Source organism: Macaca thibetana, chromosome 13, assembly GCF_024542745.1.
Source record: "Macaca thibetana thibetana isolate TM-01 chromosome 13, ASM2454274v1, whole genome shotgun sequence".
Taxonomy (NCBI): domain Eukaryota; kingdom Metazoa; phylum Chordata; class Mammalia; order Primates; family Cercopithecidae; genus Macaca; species Macaca thibetana.
In genome coordinates, this window is record NC_065590.1 from 37,975,403 (window position 1) to 37,995,474 (window position 20,072).

The 20,072-nt window shown below is 36.8% G+C and overlaps 2 protein-coding genes across 3 annotated transcripts in view; one reads left to right on the plus strand and one right to left on the minus strand.

Annotated features, from left to right (window-relative positions):
- Positions 1-20,072, plus strand: part of CNRIP1 (cannabinoid receptor interacting protein 1) — a 1,091,934-nt gene that overhangs the window by 358,092 nt on the left and 713,770 nt on the right. The window lies entirely within an intron of this gene.
- ANTXR1 (ANTXR cell adhesion molecule 1) overlaps positions 1-20,072 on the minus strand; it is a 238,832-nt gene that overhangs the window by 186,010 nt on the left and 32,750 nt on the right. The gene's annotated exons all lie outside the window — the stretch shown is intronic.

Sequence of the window (20,072 nt, forward strand, 5' to 3'; positions counted from 1 at the left end):
CCTTTTCCTGATATTATCTGTAAGTTGTATTTTCTCTCCTTTTAGAAAAATCACTCCTTTTTTTTTTTTTTTAAGATGGAGTCTTGCTCTGTTGCCCAGGCTGGAGTGCAGTGGCACTCCAGCTCACTGAAACCTCTGCCTCCCAGGTTCAGGTGGTTCTCCTACCTCAGGCTCCTGAGTAGCTGGGACTACAGGCGCCCGCCACCACACCTGGCTAATTTTTTGTAATTTTGGTAGAGATGGGCTTTCACCGTGTTAGCCAGAATGGTCTCGATCTCCTGACTTTGTGACCCTCCTGCCTCGGCCTCCCAAAGTGCTGAGATTACAGGCATGAGCCACTGCTCCCAGCCCAGAAAAATCACTCTTACCAGTGGTTTATCAATTTATTCTTTTCAAATACTCAACTTTGAGCTTTGTGATTTTCTCTATTATTTGTCTTCTTCTACGTCTATTTTCAATTTTATTGATTCAGTTGTTATTATTTTCCTTTCCCTACTTATTTTGAGCTTAATAAATTCTTTCTTTTTACTTTTTCATTGGTTTTAAATCATTTAAACTTTTCTTCTTTTCTAAGGAAAACACTTAAAGCGTTATATTTACCCTAGGCACGTGACGTTAGCTGCATCCCACAAATGTTGATATGTTGGGTTTTCGTTTTTTGTTGGGTATGTTTTCTAATTTCCCTTGTGATTTTTCTTTAACCTATGGATTGTCTTTGACACACAGATTTTCTTCGATAACTTTTTATCTCTAGTAAATACTTTTTATGTTGAAGTTGGCTTTGTCTAATATCCATTACAACTTTTTATGATTGGTGCTTGCACAGTGTATCTTTTTACATTCTTTCACTTTTAATCTATCACCATATTTATATTTAAAGTGTCTCTTGTAAACCATATATAATTGTATGTGGTGGACTGTTATACTAATGTCCCCAAAGATTACCCCTCCTGCTCTATGGTCCCTGTATGGTCCCCTCCCATACTGGCTCTGCATGTAGCCATGTAACTTGCTTTAGGCCACAGGACATCTGTAAGTATGACAAAAACTAAGACTCTATTAGCACATGAATATTAGAGTTTGTTTTGTTGGACTGTTGCAGCCACCATGAGGGAAAACCTGGTCTTTTCAACTCCTTGAGAAGGAAGGACCATATTGAGAGAGAGATCTTCAGCTGTTCCAGATGCATTATATTTCCCAGCTGAGCCTAATTCCCAGCTGATCCTATATATAAGCTGCATAAATAAGTCCAGGTGAAATCAGCATAAGAAATTATTGTTTCAAGCTGTAATATTTGGGGTATATTTTATGCAGTAATAGATCAATGATATGCTGGATCTTGCTTCTTTAGCCAGTGTGACATTCTCTGCCTTTTATCTGGAATCTTTAGTTCATTTTATATTTAATGTAAGTCTTGGCATGGTTGGGTTTGAGTCTACCATCTTGCTATCCTGCTATTTGCTTTCTAATGGTCACTTCTGTTCTTTGTTTCTCCTTTCCTATATTATTTTGCATTGATCATGTACTTTTTGGTATTTCATCTCATATCATCTATTAGCTTTTTAAAAACATAAAGCTAAATGTCTTGTCTTTTTTAAAGCAGTTGCTCTATGAATTCTAATATGCATCCTTATTTTATCACAAGCTACTATAAGTTAATATTAGCTTACTTCTCATATAATAGAAAAACTTTTTAATATTATATTTCCATATAGTTCCCTCTTATCCTTTGTGTTCTTTTATTTTATTTCTCTGTTTGTAACAAATCCCAAAATAGTGTTGTTTCTGTCTTAGTCAATTGTCTTTTTATGAAATTATGAAAAGATAAAAAATAACCTTTTATATTTACCTAAATATTTATCATTCCTGGTACTCTTCCTTCTTCTTCTTTCTTTATTTTAAATTTGTTTTTGTGGATCTAGTTTATACCTGGTATCATTTTCCTTCACCCTAAAGAATTCCTTTAGCATTTCTTTTCATAGTGCAGATTTGCTGATGATGATTCTCTTACGCATTTTCCCCCTTCTGAAAATGTCTTAATTCTGCCTTCGATATTTTAACTGGATATAGAATTCTAAGTTGATTTTTTTCTTTTATCTCTTTAAAGATATTGGACCTTCATTTTCTGGATTGCATGTTTTCCTAATAAAAAGTAAGTTATTATTTTTAACATTGTTTCTCTTTAGTATATCTTTCCTCCTTTCCCTCTGGCTGCTTTTAAGATTTTTCAGAAACTTGACTATGATGTACTTAGGTGATGCTTTCTTTGCATTTGTCCTGCTTGAGATTCTTTGAGCTTCTTGGATCTGTGTGTGGATCATGTTTGGTATTCCAATTACACAAATACATGTTATCAAGTAGCATAGATCACTTGATATTCTCCCATAAGTCACAGGACTGCTTCATTTTCTCCCTCCAGCCCTCAAACTTTTCCAGAAAGGGAAATTATCAGTTTGGATAATTTCTATTCACTTGTTTTTAAATTTATTAATCCCTTGTCTGCGGTGTTCAGTCTGGTTTTAAGCCCATCTGAAAAATTTTTTATTTTAATTCAAATAATTTATCTTTCAGTTCCACAGTTTTCACTTGGTTCTTTGAGTCTTCTTGTTTTAATTTCTGATGACCCATATCTTCCCCCATTATATTCACCTTTTCCTGTAAATTATTTAACCTATTTATAATAGTTTCTTAAAAGTCCCTGTCTGTTAATTCAAATAACTGAGTCATCTGTGGTTTGTTTCTATTAACTATGTTTTTCTTTATTGTAATATTCCTGTGCTTTTTCCCATGTTTCATAATAGTTTACATTTCAGTCACTGAGTATAAAAAAAGCAGTGGAGACTTCGGTATAATATTGATTTGCGTTGTTTACTCACCGCAGAGCGTAAGCCTTTTATTCTTTGTGAGCTAGGGTGAGGGGCTGATCATTAGATTCCTCCTTGAGTCAGGGTGAGCTTGGGCTGGGCTGCACATTTTGTTAGATTCATGTTCCCTGTTATTAGGCCAGCTCCTGGACTTTTGCCCTGCCCTGCCTTTGTGATCTTCTCAGTATTTGAGTTGGTAGATGGCTAGGTGCAGCTTCAGATATTTTTGCTTGACCTTTGTATTTCACTCCGGTAGGACTCCAGAATCCAAGCACAATGAGAATCCACCTAATTATGTGATTTCTCTCTACTTTGCAGGCAATTCCTCCACTGCTGCTTTCTTGGAAAAATGTAGAAGTGTGGGTGAGGGGGGCTAACTTAGGCTGAGAGATTTCTTTTTCATTTCAGATTCTAATGCCTCCTTCTGGCACACATGGTTATATAAGACTCAGCTGACTTTTCCTTATCCCTGCAGAGTCTCTGTCTATGGCAGACCCACTCCTCCAATTACCCAAACCTAGACCAGGCATCCACCTTTAAGTATGGAAGCTTCTGCAGAAGCTTCTCTGCTTAGCTATTATATAAAGGGTTTGTTTCTCTCTAATTCAGTTAATCAGTGCTTCCTGCATCTCTACTAGCCTCAAGGAAACATATGAATTTTATTTTGTCTGGGCTTTTCTGGTTGACCATGGAAATGAAGGCTTTTCACATCTCTGAATATCATAAACAGAAGCAGACATACTTTACAGTTCTTTCCTAAATGTTTGTGACTACACATTTGTGTCAAATCAGAAAGAAAAATACTAGATGCTGACTACCAGCATACAAATATACTCTAGTATCTCTTATCTTAAAAAAAAATTTTTTTAAGTCCTCTTTGATCCCACATCTCCTTCTAGCTACTGACTTATTTATCCACATCTCTCTTTATGACACAGCTTCTTGAAACTTGTCTCCTCACTCCTTATCTTTTCTGGTGGGGTCCTTCTTCAAATGTTTAGTGATCTTTGGCTGTCTGTCCATATCAAATGAATGAGACTAAAAGCCTTGTCGGAAGCTCTGCATGCATGGTGGGCGTGCCGATTGATGAACGACCAGTTTTTTTTTTTTTTTAAACAGTTTTTTTTGTTGTTGTTGAAGACCCTCAAATATCACTGTATGTGTATGTATTTTTCCCTCTAAGACATTTATTTCTACAGAGAAGTAGTTTTCAAACTCTTTTCTTAGATTTTAAGTCTGAAATTGGACAAGGAAGAAGGCTGGAAATAGCAACATTTGTTCTGCAGATGTCTCTATAATTTCTCTGTGCCTGGTGTCCCTGACTATGAAACCATTCTTGTGCAATTTTGTCAGAAAATATGCTTCTCCTCTCTGGTGGAGGAAAAGAAGGGATAATTTTCAAACTATAGTGGGAGGGACGGATGGTTCTGAAGGTTGAAGAGCTTAGATAAACTTTTAAACAATCAATATTCCAGTTTTCACTCTCTAACCCTTCCTTGCCTTTTGCAATATCCAGGTTTTGAGCTTTCTAGGATTCTACAAGGCTACATGGCTTATTCATCTTCAGTATTTCCTTCCACAGGATTATATTTGACTTTTCTCCACAGTGCCACATCATTTGCCACTCTTCATTCCCTTCTATTCTTACATGTGGTGTTTTTATGGTTTAAATATTTCTCAGTTTCCTCAAAGATGGTCTTTGTGCTTTTGTTTCAAGTTTTCCTGGTTTGGGGTTGGCTTTTTGAGAGAAAGGGGAAAACATTTTAACTTATTAAAATATTTTTATTTATTTTAATTTAAAAATATCATTTTAAAATTGGAAGTCCTCATTTTTTAACCCACTCTGCTCTGACTTTTGTCTCCACAACTCTGCCTCTGCTGAAACTGCTTCTAGCAAGGTCCTCTACGTTACCAATCCAATGATCACCTCTCTGGCTTCATCTTCTTCAACCTCTTTCCGCATAAGACACAGTTGACCTCATTCATTAAGCAACGCTTTCTTCTCTGAAAGATTTGAGAGTAGATTTGTGTTTCATGGCATGAATTCCGTTACACCATACTCTCTCCGTCTACCTCACCATCTGTTCTTTCTCACATTTCTATGTGAGTTGTTCCATCTCAACTAGAATTCTAAAAATTTGAGTTCTGCCTCCAGAACTCAGTAAGATCGCCCATCCTCACATCAGCACTGTTTTACAAGGTCACCTCATTCTTCCATGACTTGGAGGAAGACAGACTCAGGATGAAAATCTTGTTCTACCTTGTGCTAGGTATGTCAGCTAACCTCCCTGAACTTTAGCTTTCTCAAAGTAAAACAAAGGCGTGGAACGCTAAGATCTACCAGATTTCTTCCAGCTTAGAATACTGCATTTGATTTGAACTGGGAACCAAAGAGCAAGCAGAAATAGAACCTGGCTATCTTCTGGGAACTGGAGAGGACACACTTGGCAGACAGGAATAGTCTATGATATGACACAGGATCCAGTGCAGAGCCTGAAGTGAAGCTGACAAAGAGGTGCCCATCAGGGAATTTTTAAAGGTTGCAGCATAAGCTGGCATAAAAGATAAGAGTGATGGTTTAATCACAGGACAAGATGAATTTGTCCAAACTCTTCTTTACACAACTCTATTTTCATTGGTCGCACATTTGTGCAGTAATTTCACCTTGTGGTTTTCTATGGCACCATCTGGCTTTTGAAATAAACTCTGTGAGACCTTCACATACCTTAAGACTTAGCAATTTAACTCCTGGTTATCTACAGGCATACCTTGGATATATTGTGGATTCTGTCCCAGACCACCAAAATAACGTGAATATTGAAATAAAGTGAATCTCACAACGTTTTTGGCCTCCTAGTGCATATAAAAGTTATGTTATACTATATAGTAGTCTATTAAGCATGTAATAGTATTATGTCTTTAAAAAATACATAGTTCAAATTAGCCAGGCATAGTGACAGGCGCCTGTAATACCAGCTACTCAGGAAGCTGAGACAGGAGAATCGCTTGAACCCGGGAGACGGAGGTTGCAGTGAGCTGAGATCATGCCATTGCACTCCAGCTTGGGCAACAAGAGCAAAACTCCACCTCAAAAAAAAAAAAAAAAAAAAAAGTGCACACTTCGATGAAAAATGCTTTATTGCTAAAGATTGCTAACAATCATCTGAGCCTTCAGTGAATCATAATCTTTTTGCTGGTGGAGGGTCCTGCCTTGATACTGACAGCTACTGACTGATCAGAGTTGATGGTTGCTGAAGGTGGGGTGTCTGTGGCAATTTTTAAAAATAAGACAACAATGAAGTCTGACCCATCAATTAACTCTTCCTTTTAAACAAAATTTCTCTGTAGTATGTGATGCTCTTTGATAGCATTTTACCCACCATAGAACTTCTTTCAAAACTGGAGTGAATCCTCTCAAACCTTGTTGCTGCTCTATCAACTAAATTTATGGAATAATCTAAGTCCCTTGTAATTTCAACAATTTCATAGCATCTTCACCAGCAGTAGGTTCCATCTCAAGAAACTACTTTCTTTGCTCATCCTTAAGAATCAAGTCCTCATGAGTTCAGGTTTTATCATAAGATTGAAACAATTCAGCCACATCTTCAGGCTCCACTTCAAATTCTGGTTCTCTTGCTGTTTCTACCACATCTGTGGTTACTTCCTCCACTAAAGTCTTGAACCCCTCAAAGTCAGTTGTGAGAGTTAGAATCAACTTCTTCTAAGTTGCTGTTAATGTCGATATTTTGGCCTCTCCTGCATGAATCACAAATGTTCTTATTGGCATCTACAATGGTGAATCCTTTCCCAAAGGTTTTCAATTTACTTTGCCAAGATCCATCCGAGGAATTACTATGTATGGCAGCTATAGACATGCATTTCTTAAATAATAAGACTTGAAAATCTAAATTACTCATTGATCCATGGGCTACAGAATGGATGTTGTGTTAGCAGGCATGAAAACAACATTAACCTCCTTGTACATCTTTATCAGATATCTTAGGTGACCAGGTGCATTGTTAATGAGTAGTAATATTTTGAAAAGAATGATTTTTCTTTCAAGAAGTAGGTCTCAACAGTGGGCTTAAAATATTCAGTAAACCATGCTGTAAACAGATGTGCTGTCATCCAGGCTTTGTTGTTTCCTTTAGAGAGGACAGACAGAGTAGATTTAGCATCATTCTTAAGGGCCCTAGGATTTTCAGAATGGTAAATGATCATTAGGTTCAACTTAGAGTCACCAGCTACATTCACTCCTTACAAGAGAGTTAGCCTGTCCTTTGAAGATTTGAAGCCAGGCTTTGACTTCTGTCTATCTATGGAAGTCCTAGATGGCATCTTCTTCCAACAGAAGGCTGTTTCATCTCCACTGAAAATCTGTTGTTTAGTGTAGCCACCTTCACCAATGATCTTAGCTAAATCTTCTGGGTAACTTGCTGCAGCTTCTCAATCAGCACTTGCTACTTTGCCTTTTATGTTATGGAGATGGCGTCTTTCCTTAAACCTCATGAGCCCACATCTGCTAACTCCAAACTTTTTCTGCAGCTTCCTCCCCTCTCTCAGCCTTCTAGAAATAAAGAGTTAGAGCCTTACTCTGCATTAGGCTTTGGCTTAGGGAATGTTGTGGCTGTTTTGATCTTCTATCCAAACCACTAAAGTCGGCAATAAGGCTGTTTTGCTTTTTAAACATTTGTGTGTTCACTGGAGTAGCACTTTTTGTTTCCTTTAGAAACGTTTCCTTTGCATTCACAACTTAGCTAACAGGCACACGAGGCCTTGCTCTTGGCCTGTCTTGGCTTTTAACCTGCATTCCTCACTAAGCTTAATCATTTCTAGTTTTGAATTTAAAGTGAGGAACTTACAACTATTCCTTTCACTAGAGCACTTGGAGGCCATTGAAGTGTTGTTAACTGGCCTAATTTCAATATTGTTGTATCTCAGGGAATAGGGAAGCCCAAGGAGAGGGAGAGGGAAACAGATGGGGGAACAGCTGGTTGATGGAGCAGTAAGAATATACACATTTGTCAATTAAGTTTGCTGTCTTATATGTGTGTGGTTTGTGGCACCCCAAAACAAGGACAGCAGATAGTAACATCAAAGATGACTGATCACAGATCACCATAACAGATATAATAATAATAATGAAGGTTGAAATATTGAGAGAATGACCAAAATGTGACAAGGAGACAGATAATGAGCATATGCTTTTGGAAAAATCGTTCCAACAGACTTGCTCAAATCATGGTTGCCATGAACCTTCAATTTGTAAAAAACACAGTACTTGCAAAGTGCAATAAAGCAAAGTACATAAAGAAATTCTTGCTTTTGCCCACCCTACCCTCAACAGGAGGCAAGTATAAGTATGTTCATTTCTGCTTTGTTTATAATGGCAAAAAGTTAGAAACAAATTGTCTATGAATAAGAGAGCAGGTACGTACAGGTGCTACGTTATTACAATAAAATATGATAAAATAGAAAAGTATGCACTAGTTAAAATGAACCAACCAGCTATATGTATCTACACAAAAAACATCTCAAAAACATGACATTAAGTATAAAAAGCAAGTTCAAGAAAAATACATGCAATATGACCGTTTAAAAAATAAAGTTTAGGCTGGCCATGGTGGCTCATGCCTGTAATCCCAGCACTTTGGGAGGCCTAGGTGGCCAGATCACTTGAGGTCAGGAGTTTGAGACCAGCCTGGCCAACATGGCGAAACCCCATCTCTACTAAAATAAAATTTAAAGAAATAGCTGGGCGTGGTGTTGCTTGCCTGTAGTCCCAGCTACTTGGGAGGCTGAGGCATGAGAATTGCTTGAACCTGGGAGGTGGAGGTTGTAGTGAGCCAAGATTGTGCACTGCATTCCAGCCTGGGCAACAGAACAAACTCTCTCAAAAATAAATAAAATTTTTTAAAAAAAGGTTAATATGAATATATATTATAGCTTATGCACATAAAAATGTATGCAATATCCATTGAAATGGCAAATCCCTAATTCATGATAATATTTATCTCTGGTGAGGAAAGAGAAATGATAAGTATACATAGGAGATGCTGCATGTAACCTCTTATTTCACAAACGTGGTGGGTAATGAGTGTTCATTAACCTTTTTTTCTATACTTTTGTTATACCTCAAATATTTAATCACTTAAAAAATTGAAGGTGAGTAGCAAAGACTGAACCTGGATTTCATGAGGAGGCATTTGGAGGCTATCAGAATCGGCATTTAATACAAGGCTCAACAGGTCACCCATACTGGTGGCAAAGGAGCTGAGTCAGGTGACAGCCACGTGGCTTCAGAGGTAGAATTGTGGATGTGGACCAGTACTGGGATTGTTTTTGTTGGGCCATAAAAAATATGTTGGTTTTGGCTAGCTAGCTTTGGCTAAGAGAATGCTACTGTTCTTTTGTTCTGTTGACTACTTCTAAAGTTCACCTTGCTGTCTCCATCCAGACAACAGAAATGTTTCTGGGCTCTGCTTTGTCAGTTTTTATTCTTAATTTGTATTTGCCACATGAGGAGTAGCAGGTGAAGGGTGGTATCTGTGATGTGCTGGGGTCTCTGTTAGGTGCTTTCCATACATTAATTCATGAAAGTCTCATAACAACTCCATATGGTGGGCATTGCTATCTTCATTTCACATGTGAGAAGACAGATTCCGAGAAGTGCAATCACATGCACATGGTGGTGGAGCCCAAATCGGAAACCATAATGGGTCCTGGTCCAAAGTCTGTGTTTTCTCTGTTACATCTGTGGTGCCCAAACTTGGTACGTAATAGTGTACTATGTACAAAGACACAGGAAACACATTTTTTTTTTTTTTCTGGAGCATAAATTGTACTCCAAAATTTGAGAAAGAACTCAACAGGATTTTTATGTAACATCATATATAATGGAATTATGGAATTATATTATGGAATAGAATACACATGCATGCACATTTTTAAGATAAAAGAACTTTAAAGAAGTTCTTGATTTTAACAAGGCACTTCAAACTATACCGTGGGGCTCCAGGGGGTACACTTTTACTTTCTTCTCCTAACAAGGGTACTCCAGAGGAAGGGATTGAGAAGCAGTGGACTACACTACTCTCACAAATCCATCTTCCCAGACTTGCTAAATTGCTCCATGGTGATTTCTTTTTACCATCGTTGTGACCAACATGCAGACCCCTTAGACAAACCTTCTGTAGAGATATTGCCTGTGTGCCCTTATCTGGAAGAAGTCTCCCTACAACCATTACACAAAAGAAACAATAATTTTCATCTGGCCTCATGTTGAGGCAATATTTTCTACCTGCATCCCTCTATATAGGGATAGACTGGCCAAATGTTAAAACTTCAGAGAAGGATGTGGGCCAAGGGGAGCTAGGGACTCGCCCTTTGAATTACTGTTGGGCCTACTGTGATGATTTGAGGTGGGATTTGTCCAGGACGATTTGGGGCCATTCCTTAGCTTGTTTATAAAAACCCCTAACAACAACCACAATAGTAACAACAACTAATGTTAATTGAGCACTTACTATGTGCCTGCATTGTTAACCTTTCCAACAGTTCTGTGAAGTGGGGATCATCATTGTATTCACTTTATAGATTAAAAAAACACAGGCACAGAGAGGTAAGGAACTTGCCTATGGACTCAGACCACATAGTATTATCTCCCAATCAACAGGACAAGAGAATAAACAAATGCCCCACTCCCTCGCCATTTGTCTTAATTTCGCCATCAAGCCCTCACACAACTAAAAGAACAGTACCTCAAAATGAAATGAATCCAAGTTCTTTCAAGCACTAAATATCTCAAGACTCTTTCTCCTTGTTGCTTTTAAATTTAGAAAAGGCCTTTAGAACTATGTCTCTTGGTAATGGCAGCCTGTAATCATTCTGCTCCAGGAATCAAGTGATGTCTTCAGAGTATGTCATTTTCCCCTGTGACACTAATAGCAAAACCACACTCTCAACCAAACCAAAGCATGACTGAGAGGGAGAGAGACGTGTGGTCTCTTGGTTTCTACTCAGCAGTTGCAGCCAAGTGTTCTTGGCTTCCATTCTACCTCCTTAAGCAATAAGTAAGATACTCAACCTCTTACCCCCATTTGTGAAATGCTGATGCTACCTCTTTACCTCTTTGTGAGGAGTATTTCCAAGCTCCAGTTTCCAAAAGCCCACGAAGATGAAATGTGTAGAGGGTATAGGCTGCCTCGGGGAACTGTTTTCTTAAAGATATCAGAGGGTTTGAGTGATGAATTGTGTATGCTTGGATTTGTTTTAAATTTAAAACTGTACATAATAGTAAAATCATGGGAAATCCTACAGTATAGTAATTAAGAATATGAACATTGGGATCATGCTTTTTGAGTTCAAATTCAGGTTCCTACACTTTCACATTACAGTGGCCATGAGCTTTCTCCGCCTTGATATCCCCATCTTTGATAATACATATAATAAATGCAATTCTCAAAACTACCAAATTAGGTAGATACTATTATTTTCTCTGATTATAGATGAGGAAAGTATACGAGGCTACTGGTATATAATAAGCCCTTAATAAAAGATTATATTTAGATATACACACATATGCATATGTATGTACATACACATATTGGTGGCTTCCATTTGAATATTACACAGATAAGAAACAAAATAATACATGCAGAGGTAGTATGTACTGGGTAGCTTTGTAATGTAATAGAAAAATCACTGGGTTTAAACTTTTTAATTTTGTGAGTTAAAAAAAAGGTGCTGCCAGTGAGTATATGAATGAATTTGAGCAAAGAATTCTGTCTCTCTGGGAATCATTTTCCTCAGCAGTAAAATGAGGTCAGTGGGTTGGATAAGATATAATAATTCTTTGACTCATAGTTGTTCTGTTATGCTATGTTTTTTAATCTTGCAAAGTTTGGAAGAAAGGTGAAATTTCCAGTCAAAGATAATGATCTTGGTCTGCATATTTTAACTGTTGCTTCTTTTTCCAAATTTCTGTGGAAAGAGCTAACTGGTATAGTAGAGAAAATGTTTCTTCACTGCTGAAAAATAGGCAAGGATGCCAGAAACTTCGAATTTCTGCATGATGTGGAGCTGCTGAGGTCAGAGTGAGGGAAGGACCCACTACCCTGGGACCCTAGAGCACAAGAAGAAAAGCCTGGAGGATGGCAGGGAAGTGAAGGAAGCTAGTTCTCAACACAGTGATCCAGCATCGACACCTGACCATCTTCCTTTAGCTTCAGCTTCCTCTTTGCCTTGGAAAGACTGCTGGGATTCTACTCTGCCTAAGATAAAATTATGCTACCTATAAATGTTCTCATTTTCCTTAGCCTGAGCTCTTAACATTTTCAGCAAGGATCTTGCATGAGCTGCTGCAGAACTTTTCCCAAATCCCAGTACTGAAAAGCCCATGTGGTTCCATTTTTAAGTCACTATACTCAGAAAAAGTCTCAGCAGTTGGGAAGAAGAGGACCAATTTTAGCAATTTGAGAAAATATTCTCCTTTGAAATAAAGTCATATAAAAAATAAGGGAGCACATATAACCAATTCTAATTTATGTTTATGTTGAAGACATTCTAATTTATATTTATGTTGAAGACATACCTTCAACAGCAAGGTCATACACAGGTGGAAAAATTTAGGAACAGGAAGGTATTCATAGGGATGAAAGATATTAATCGTTAGTTGAAAAATGCAATGGAAGCAGTGAAAAGTAAGCTGGGTGACTGTGAAAACAGAAAAAAAGCAAAATAAACAACTTAGACTGGTAATTACAGGACCTGAATGAAACATTCTCTCAGATGTCAAAGAAAAATAATAGAAAGATTAAAAAGTTAGAATATAAAGAGATGTTGGATAGATTTAAGAATCGAATGGACAGAAGAAATGTTAATCACAAGAGGCACAGAATAAAAATGTTTTAAGCTAAAAAAAGTGTATTAAGTCTTCAGATAGAATGGTTCAAGTACTATACAAAGTACTGTACAAAATCAATGAAAGGACTATACCTGGAAATATTCTGCTGATTTTTTAAAAACATGTATGATAAAGAGAAAAGTTCTATAAGCAGCCAGGAAGAGAAAACAGGCTACCCATATAGGAGAGATATATTAAATTGGTATCTCTCCTTTCTAATACATGCAAGCTGACTATGTCTTTAGAAAACATAGGGGGAAAGATAGTTAAGATATAAGAACTTTATATTCAATGGAAATATTTACCTGGAGGTGAATACAAAAAAATTACCATATAAATAGTGACTTAGAAGTCTTAATATTCACATATTCTTCAGGAAAATCTTACCTAAGAAAAAGACTCAGCAAACTGAGGAATTAAAAATATATAATTAAAATTTAAGTACTGGAAAAGAATTATGTGTGTGAATGTGTGAATGTATTCATATATATTCAATGAAATGAGTAAATCTTACAGTAAGTTTAAATAATTATTGTTGATATGTTTATAGAATACAATGCAAATATTTCTTAAAAAGAAATTCAGCAAGAAGAATCAGTAGATGCTTATTCAATTCTTGTCACTCTCAAGGCAAGCAAAATTCATTGGCAACTGTTACTAGGATGCAAATTAAATTATACTTTTCAAATCATTGAAAAATTACACAAAAATCAACGAAAGTAAAAAATAAATGAATGACAAAGATATCAGGAAATTCAAACAAAATTCAAGTTTAATAATATTAATTTTGGACAAAGGATGTAAAGCCAAAAGCACTAAAGGTGACAAAAAGATTATTTTATATTGATTAGATGCACACTCCATAATGAAAATACACATAAATCAAGTAAGATGATGTAAATTAAAAAGCAATGTGTTTGAAAGTAAAATAAAACAGTCATGCTGGAAAATGCAAAATGTCTGTCTTCACAGATCAAGTAAACAAAAATATAAAATATTTAAAAATTGCATTAAAGTTTCTTATAACAAAATTTTAATCATCCAAGTATACATATTTTCTAACATCCATGGATACTAAATAAAATTTGATCATGTAGTAGTCCACAACAAAAATTAATAAACTAAAAAGTAGAAATTATGTAAATCGAATTTTTAAAAACTGCAATGACTCTAGAAATTGAGGAAAGGGTAAACAAAAATGTGAAAATTGTGAAACACTTTTCCTAAATCATCTTAAATCAAAAATAGTAAATATAACTATTAAAAAATTAATAATAATAGAACATGTCAAAATGTATAAAATTCAACAACCATATCAGATTTAAAGTATAATTTATGCTATTAAAGTTTTATCACTTAGAAAGAAATAAAGTATATAAAGAAAAAGAGAATAATCTTTTTTTTTTTTGGAGCCAGAGTCTCACTCTGTTGCCCAAGCTAGAGTGAGGTGGTGCGATCTCAGCTCACTGCAACCTCTGCCTCCCAGGTTCAAGAAATTCTCACCTCCCACATAGCTGGGATTACAAGAGCACACCAACATGCCCAGCTAATAGTAGAGATGGGATTTCACCATGTTGGCCAGGCTGGTCTCGAAATCCTGGCCTCAAGAGATCAGCCTGCCTCAGCCTCCCAAAGTGCTGGGATCACAGGTGTGAGTCACCACGCTGGGCAATTATCTTTTATTTTGAGAAGCCAGAAAAACTTGCAATATAAGAAGCAGAAGAAAGGAATTAATAATAGTAGTAACATAAAATAATGAATCATAAAATCTAAAAATATATAAAACAGAACTGATGAATAAATTTAAGAAACAAACCATTAGGTAATTTGAATGGGGAAATAAGAGAAAAGAAAATCGCTTTACACAATTGGAGGAAAGGGATATAACCAAAGACACAGAAGAGCTTTTGAAAATTAGAAAGATATGTGAAAAATTTAAAGGGTCAACATATTGGTAATTTCTACCATTTCTCAAGTTAGAAAACACGATAAAAACAATAACACAAAAAGCTGAGGTAAAGAGCTTCTTCAATAATAATTTAGGCTTTGATGGTTTTCCTCTGACTTATATCCAACTTTGAACAAATGTTTGTTCTCTATATGAGTTCAGCAATTCTGCAGCTTACAGCAAGATTGCCTACTCATTTTCCCAAGCTCATGTAATCTTTTTACTCCCAATCTGATAAAGACTGTATGAAATAAAGCCCCAGAATACTCTCAATATTAAATATCGATAAGTAATATCTTTCAGCTTATATTAAATCCAGAAACAATAAAAACATAGCAAACCATGATAAAGTTTATTCTAGAAATGTAAGGTTAGTTTTTCATTAGAAAATCTGTTATTTATTTATGTATTTGTGACACAGCACACTGTGTTGCTCAGGCTGGAGTGCATTGGCGTGATTACGGCTCACTGCAGCCTTTACCTCCCAGGCCTCAATTGATCCTGTTGCCTCAGCCTCCTGAGTCGCTGGGACCACAGGGGTGTGACAACATGCTTGGCTAATTTTTAATTTTTTCTTTCTTTTTTTTTTTTGAGACAGGGGTCTCCCTATGTTGCTCAGGCTAGCCTTGAACTCCTGGGCTCAAGCGATCCTCCCACCTCAGCTTCCCAGAGTGCTGGGATTACAGGTGTGAGCCATTGTGCCAGGCCCATTAGGAGAGCTTTTGATTTAAAATTTTTACACTGAGAGGTCAAAGGAAACAAAGAAAGATATAACTATTTTGATACGGCAAAAGGGTATTTAACATAACAACTATCTCAGATAAAAAAATGTTAATAATCTTGCATTTGAAGAATCCTTCCTTAACAAAGTAGATAAAATTTATGAAGTTAGCATCCAATAAAATGCATAATTGTAAAACCGAACTGGGAATTAAAGTCTTAAAATTTTAGAATGTAAGAAGATACACAGGAAGATATACTAGCTATAAATATTAGAAAAAAGGACAGAATTAATCACAGATACTATAATCACCTTATTGGAAAACCACTTAAAAATTAATTAGAAAACTATCAGAACTAATAAAATGTTTCATTGAAGTGGTGGTATAAGAGGGTGGGCGTGGTGGCTCACACCTGTAATCCCAGCACTTTGGAAGGCCGAGGTGGGTGGATTGAGGTCAGGAGTTTGAGACCAGCCTGACCAACGTGGTGAAACCCCGTCTCCACTAAAATGCAAAAATTAGCCTGGTGTGGCGACGTGCACCTGTAATCCCAGCTACTAGGGAGGCTGAGGCAGGAGAATCGCTTGAACTCGGGAGGTGGGGGTTGCAGTGAGCGGAGATCGCGCCACTGCACTCCAACCTGGGTGACAGAGCAAGACTCCCTCTTAAAAAAATAAAAATAATAAAAATAAAAGAAATAAATCTACCAAAAACCTGTTGGAAACCTATTGTTTTCCCCAAAACTAGTATTTCTGAAGCTTTTTTTTTGGCAGGGGATGAGGATGGGGGCTGCATGCATGTTCCGTCCTACAGAAAACCCACTGACATGCACATTTTTGTAAATCATTTTATGGAGTTTGATAGAAGCCCATGGATCACAAACTATAGGTTCACCAGTCAAGAGTGAAGAATGGCAGTTTGGAGAATACAAGAGCAAAGCATTTCTTTCACAGTGGAGGCAAGACTTAAGATGCCTGGGAAAAAAATGTTGACAATTAGACTAATTTGAAGGAAAAAAACAACACCATACTGAGGGACATAAATGAGACGTGATATATAAGTATAGAAAAAAAATAAGAAAATAAGTATAGAAAAAAAATGCAGTGCCATTGCTGCTGAGTTAGTCTGTATTTTTCACAGAGTTCAAGTAAAAATCCCAGGGATATCTGGGAACATAAAAAATTATTTAAAATGTATGTGGTTGGAAAAATCCAGTAAAGACCAAGGAGATTTTCACCCAAGATTATAAATGAGGATAGATTGGTCCTCCAGATGTTAAAACTAATTAAAACAATGTGATCCAAGTATAGTAACAGATAGGAAAACAGAACAGAATAGAAAACCCAGTAATAAACCCAAGCCTAGCAAAGAGTTTAACTGTTCAAGTTGTTGGTAAAAGATTATTACACAATGGTGTGGGAAGAACTGGCTAATCAATCGGGGAAAGAAACACTGGACATTGACCTTGTACCTTACATCATAATAAATTCCAGAAGTACTAATTTAAATAAAAAAGAATAAAAAATACTACAAGGAAAGGTAGTAACAAAAAGAACAATGGCAGCCCAATTACAATTATAAACAGGGGTGCTAAATTTCTAAATAATATTTAAAAACCAGAATTCAGATATATATTAAAAGAATACATCATAACCAAATGTATACAGAAATACTAGAATAATCCAATATTTAAAAATGTTTTTTATGACATTCGCTGTACTAGTAGGTAAAAGAAAAATATCACCATCTTAACGGAAGGCAAAATTGCATTTGATTAAATTGAGCATCTGTTTTTTTAAATGAATAGTTGAACTTCCTTGATACGGTCTTATTTCCAAATGATGATACATTTGAAGTATTTCAATTAATGTAAGAACAAGACTCTCCTTGGAGTTTTCAGGGACTCATATGCAGCAGTTAACATCGTTTTATTCTAATAGTACTTAAATTGACATTGTACACTCTATTATACTAACGAAGTGACCTGCAAACTTTGTTACAATCTATCAACTATTTAAACTGATGAAGCCAGGAAATCTCGGAAGAGCAACATGATACAATACAAAGTACAGGAGTTGGACCAAATTTAGAATCCAGAATCAGAATACTAGTTCAGCAGATTACTAGCTATTTGACCTCGGCAGGTTACCTCAACTTTTTGAGCCTCAGTGTCCTTATCTGTAAAACTGAAGTAACAGCAGCCAAGATAGAGTATACTTGCTACTGCCTATATCACCTGCTGATTACAACAGAAAAAGCAACCAAATAGACTGGAAAGTAAACAAAACTGGTGGACTGGGGAGGAAAATTTAAACCTAGAGAAATTAACCACACTGCCATGAGGTCCAGAGTTTCCCCCGCCCCCACTCAAGTAGCTGCAAACTCCCCAGATATGGTGACAGGCAAGTTTATAGATTCAAGAAGCTCTGCAAAGTCAAAATAGGGCACCCTGAAAGAAAACCATACTCACACAAATAATCAAACTGCTAAGAACTAAAAAAGAAGAAACTGTGAAAACAGAGAAAAACGACACATTCCACATGTAACAATGATTCAAATGACTGCATACATCCTTCCCATTAGAAAATAGAGTAACAATGGTTATATGAGGATAAATAAAAAATGATATATAAAGTGCTTTGCAGATAAAAAGACACAAATCGTAGGCATTATTATTCTAATTGGAGTTTCTTTACTATATCTTAACACATTATATTTATTTTCTATTCTATTTTTTTCATCTTCTCATAGCTTTACCCTATGTCTATTTGATCCCAAGAACTGAACGCAAATACAGTCATTCCTCGGTATAGGCAGAGGATTGGTTCATGATCCCTGAGTATACCAAATCCATGCACTCAAGTCTTGCAGACAGCCCTGCAGAACCTGCATATACTAGAAGTCAGCCCTCCATATATGTGGATTTTGCATCCCGTGAATACCGTATTTTTGATCTGCATCTGGTTGAAAAATACCCGTGTATAACTGGACCCATTCAGCTCAAAATGTTGTTCAAGGATCAACCGTATATCTTTGATATTATTTCTTTTGATTTACCCAAAACCTTTTGCTGAAATGAAAGTCTTTGCCAATTCATGTCTTGCTTTTGAACACATTTTTTCTTAATTCTATAACGTCCCTCAAGTATTATACAGGTATCTTAATGGACCCTTTTCTGTTTTATAGGGATACTGTGAAGATCAGGTGAGATAGAAAAATATAAATTCCTGTGACGAAATAAAACACTGCAAGTCATATATTTCAGAAGCAGTACTAGCTTGGAAGATCTGAAAGCCTGATTCTTTTAGCCAGTCTCCTGAGAAAGAGTTTCAGAGAGATCTTGCCCACATTTCTTTGATAGGCTGATGAGGTTGGGGGTGTGTCCATAAACCACGCTGTGCTTTGCCAGCTGACCTAGGCCAAGCAGTCACCACATGAAATCCACACAGCCTTCAGCAAGGCGTTTTTGGCTGTTGTTTGATGCACATTTGACCCATACGAAATGCTGCTTCCAGCAAACCAGGGACTCTACCCTCTGTTTTCTCTTCAGAACAGGAAACTAGCAGTAGTGACGTTAAGGTACACAAAAATTAGATTCCAAGTAGATTCGGAGGATGACTAATCTCAACAAGCATAACAAACCACAATGAGTCTGGAAGACTTGGCATTCTGATAGTGTTTATAAATCCCTGACCCCTCTGCCCCCGTCAACTTCCCAGAAGCTGTGAGCATTAGCACACAAAGCACCTACAAGTGATGTGTGAACCTGGTCTCTTGGCCAAACTCTTATGCATGGGGCATGTAAGCCAGCATGAAGCTGCACTGGGAAGCCTCGGGTTGTAGGAGGATGTGAAGAACAGGTGAGAGGGGTGTTTAGCTCCCCACTGCGGAACAAAAAATATCTCTGCATAAAGGATGGCATCATCTAAAGACTGAGCAAGACGAGGAGTCTTGAGATGGCTAGAGACACCTCCTCTGAGCTTCTTAAAATCCTTGGCCAGTATTGAAGGCAAGTCACACAAGTGTCTTGGATTTTATGATTCTCTGTTGAACAGAAGGCAGCAAGGTAAACTGGAGCTTGGGTCTGGTCTGGGTTTTGTTTGCTATTCTTGGGAAGGTGATGTGGCCTCAGTTTCTCCTTCTGTTAATAAGGGATCAGAAACTCCTGTTTTTTGAATGGGGTTTTTGTGCATCTCAAATGAAATGCATGCATATAGTAGATCAGGTTGAAGGAGAAACAGAATCTGAAAATTCCTACATGGTACAGAGTACTCTTTTTGTTACAGATGGGGAACAAAGCCATGGAAAAAAAAAATAGGGACTAGCTCAAGTTTGCTGACTTCAGCCAGAAAATTTTACTCTATCTTGTCAGTCCTATATTCATTTCTATAAGAATGTTAGAGAATAAAGTCTTCCTGCCCTCCCTGTACTGGCCCTTCCTCCTTTTCTTTTTCCAACATTTCCATATGTGAGGCTCCCAATAATCCCACATGTGTCCCCCATGGTGCCTCTCTCATGTGGACATCTCACTATTTAAAAAGTGTACAATTTCATAAACGGGGGCAAACTATCCTCTCCACTCTCTAGTATACCATCCTAACTGCGAATAAATGACATGAGTCTGTTATTGCTAG